Here is a 4125-nt window from a genome sequence, read left to right as displayed (position 1 = left end):
TACTTCCTTATATCAATTCTTCTCCCTCAAAGATTGGTATTAACTTGTTTTTCTGATTCGTTCTCCTCATGGTATAGCAGATATGTTTAGCGTCCTGTAGGTGGCGATATTACAAAGTTGAGTTCTGCTTGTATTCAACAAATGACATCAGGCAAAATTTCCAAAGGAAAGACAAATCATAAAATCGGTTATGCAACGATAACAAATACTGATAATTAGTCCGGTTGGCGAATGTGAGCATTCTCCTGATGATTATTTTGTGACGCGAGATGTATCAAAAGTGATTTCTCTTCCCTGATTCGCTCGGATGGGATGACAAACATTAATAATACACCTGTTTGATATTTTGTGATCACAAACCCAAAATGTATGGCCAACAAATAGTGACAAGGAGAAGCGTTTTAAACCACTAGGTAGCTATCAGGCTAGCTAACAGTTAGCCTAGCTTCTTCGACTACTTTATCTTGCTTTTTGCATTTCTGGAGCGGCACCATGGAGTCCCTCGCAAGGCAGTTTTGGTCCGTTCGGATGTTAATAATGGATATGCACCATTATTTTAGCTGGTTGCTCAATGATAAGAATGGTCTGTCTGTACTCCGGTGCGATTACCTCCAGAGACGGAATATCGACCGGGTGACTGCGCCCCACCCCCGCCCTCATTGCGTGTCCCGGGCATTTAAACTGAACAATGAGGTGAAGTAAATGTGCATTTAACCCGGCTGGAACAGGCTGTGTAAAAGGGCCTTTTGTACCCGACCAGTGATTTCAACAAAAACAGAGGAACGTGACACTGTAAACTACCTCGGACATCATGTTTTCTCTCTTTTGACTGTTGTCTTGTCCTTGAAAGACAAACTACTGAATCACCAAACTGACTGTTACCGAAATGAATGCACTGGACCAAAAAGTGATATGGAAGAATACTTTATGTATGTATTGTATACTTATGTATTTTTTTTGTTATTATTTTTTTTTCCTATCCTTCATAGGTGAAGGCAGCCATAAGGCAATAATGTGTTGCTAAACGATTGAAGATTTTATCTTCTCACAAGCAGATGCCACCTTGCTCTCCGTTTTAGGCCGTGACAGGCTGTTTGGATTAGGTCCAAGAATCACAGCTGGATTGTTGCGTGTGTGTTCCTGTTAATGGGGTGTCGAAACCGGGTCTGCATCTTCACTGTTTGATTGGCCGTGCTTGCACAACCGCCATGCAAGGTGCTGATTGGATAGCTGGATGGAGACCAGCATACAGGTCTGTGTGTCTGCCGTGTATCTTTGGCACACATCGGGTGTATTTCAGATTGGAGCCAATGCGGCCGTACGCACGTATATGTGTGGCTGAACTGCTCATCTGTGCAAGAGTACGTTTATCCGCTGTGAACAAATGTGTCTCCTCTTGCCGAAGTGATCACGGAATGGATTGGCTTCTCCCAGACTAATAATTAATTATTAACAGGAGATTTGACTCCAGCATCCCAGATCAATGTGGCGGGGCAACCCACTGTTGGATGATTTGGACCGCCATTAAATAAATTTTCAGACTCATTATGGGTCTAGGAGCCTTAGCGGACAGTAGAACTATTTGATTTTTGTACAGTAGCTCAGAGAAGAACAGTGAAAATTATGATGATAAAATTACAATTGAATGTCACTGTATTGTCGAGGCAGATAAATTGCAGTCCATCTTTTTATCGATAAAAATCCGCAATACAAAAAGATGTATGTTTTTTATAGTTTTACCTAATCCCAATTTAAACATATTCTTTAAATCATTTCTTGGTATCTGTTCTCGCCCTGTTGCTGTCAAGAAATGGGAGACTGCGCTATAAAATCACTTGATGGAAATAAAGACTTGCTCCCATGGTTATACAAAAGGTGACGTGCACTTGGTTCAACCTGTTTTGTATAACTCAGTGACAGTTAAATGGTTATTAAAAAGAAGAAAATCAAACACCATTTATGATCATCACCAGTCAATGACACCAATGTTTTCTTGATGCTAACAGAATGCAAAACAAAAAAAATAATGAATAAATGATAAACAAAAACTATACCAAATACACAAAAAGAAAAGCTAACTATAATAAAAAATTCAAAACTTTTATAACTTTGGAGTACTCATTTTACATACATAAAGCAGTCACACTATCCTTTTGTGTGTGTGTATGTTTGTGTGTGTGTGTTTCATTGTGCACGATTCTGCAGCTTTCCCTTATCCAAACCATGGCAGCGTTTGTCAAGCCCAGACGGCTCTCCTCTGCTGCCCACCTGTCAAAAAAAAAACAAAAAAAGTCACCTGGCCGAATGTCTCAATCTTCTTTTTAGCTTAGCTTAGCTTGCAGCCATCTGGCTCAGCAGTCCTGCCTCCCTCCTCAATAAACTCTCGTCACTTTCAAAGCAGATCAGAGCTTACCTGGCACAGTGGTCTAAGCAAGCCTGCTATCAAGGCAGACAGTTCCATGCAGGACCGTGTTTCTTTATGCGTGCCTCACAGATGGTCAAGGGAGGAGGCGGAGGCAGGGTGATGGAGAGAGCTCGTCTGAAGCTTCGGCAGCTTTGGTGACTCTCAGGCCAGGCGGTGTGTCTGCGGGCATCTGGAAAGGCAAACGCAAACTCGCTCCCACGCTTTGGCTCGGGAACGTCCGATGACGATGTGCTGATGAGCTCCTTTGACCTTGTCATGTGTCACAATCGCCATTGACTCGCCTAAACGATTATTTTGCTTAATGATAGGGATGCTACAAAGAGAAGAGGGGAAAGAAGCACACAGTATGTTTAATGTCGGGGCCAACTCATTGTTGTATTTGTCTATTTTTTAATTTTTTTGCCAAAGCAGTTCATTCCTAACCAAATTTACAAATACCACGGTTTACAAATAATTCGATTGATGAAAAATATAAAATGACCTCGAGTAACTCTGTTTTTGCTTTACAAATAGTCTCAGTGTGGATAGCCACGGAATGCGCAGAACTTTGCGCTAGTGTCATTCATGTCATACATACTCTGTTTGCTTGTCCATATGAATGTTCTTCTATATTGAGGTTTTCCAAAAAAAAAAAAAACTCCTCTTGTTTGACCCCGGTGTCATAAAGGTAGCTTGACATAATCTTCCTCCTCTTGTTTACTTTCCGTGGTCATCTGTTCGTGTCATGTTTAGGCTGTAATAGTCGGGCAAGCCGTTTATTTCACCTCTTTGCACCTCTCTTAACAGGAAGCCGTATGCTCTCAATTGGATTACGGCTAATTAAATACTCCACAGTCAACAGACAGAGGTGTCGCACTGCCCTTTGCTCCTCCTGCCTTTGTTTTCGTACCACTGCTCCACCAGAGGTTAAAGCTTGATTTTCTTGAAACTCGCACGACACAACGGCAGGCTAGTCCCAGAGATTCAATACCGAGATGACAATGATCATTTTTGACACTTACGAATCCAGATCTAGTATTGAAAATCATCATCAAATATTATGACTGGAAACTGTCTGTTCTGACCGAGATGGTCAACTTTGAGTGAGCACATTTGTTTCCAAGCATGTCACAGAGGTTTTAGCTCTTCAAAATGTTGGTATGTAGCAATTAGCATTGGGCTGGTTTTACGCAAAAGCAGATACCCTACCGGGCTTCCATAAATTGTTTACCCTGGCGTGTGTTGCCGCAGTCGTCAGCCTTGTTTTAAATTTCTATTTTTCAATTTTTTTTTTGATTTTGTTAGAAGCCTGTGCCTTCTGCATCAACCAACTGTTGCCCAACTGTGCCCCTCAGACTGACTGGCTGCTAAATCACTCATTGAATAGAATTGAATTGCTCCTCACCAGGATGGCCATGTCTGTTTGTCTGGATGCGTCTGAGACAGCGAGCAAGCTGACACCTTTGGCTCACGGCTGCATTAATGCGAGATGATGCTTCAAATGAAATGGCTCATAATCCTAACATGGTGGTACCGCTGTGAACGGCAATAATGAGACCTACAATGATCCATTTTTAACAAAACAAGATCTCACTCAAAGATTCCACTGATTGTCTAAAAAGAAAATCAAGAATTTCAAACAAGAGGTGACAAAAGAGCCAGAAACGGCATATCGGCTCATACGAGGCTTCCGCTCGACCGACAATTTTAACAAATTACCG

The 4125-nt window shown here is 41.7% G+C and overlaps 1 long non-coding RNA gene across 1 annotated transcript; it reads right to left on the bottom strand.

Annotated features, from left to right (window-relative positions):
• Positions 1-1559: 1559 nt before the first annotated feature.
• Positions 1560-4125, bottom strand: LOC147060496 (uncharacterized). The gene is made up of 3 exons (XR_015065514.1): positions 3810-4125; positions 2414-2738; positions 1560-2268 (listed from the first exon to the last, which is right to left on the bottom strand). It is a non-coding gene; the product is annotated as an uncharacterized LOC147060496 (long non-coding RNA).

Source organism: Syngnathus leptorhynchus, chromosome 2, assembly GCF_054491065.1.
Source record: "Syngnathus leptorhynchus isolate UIUO chromosome 2, UIUO_Slep, whole genome shotgun sequence".
Lineage (NCBI taxonomy): Eukaryota > Metazoa > Chordata > Actinopteri > Syngnathiformes > Syngnathidae > Syngnathus > Syngnathus leptorhynchus.
Note: the sequence above shows the minus strand (reverse complement) of the source record. Positions and strands in the feature narration are given on the sequence as shown.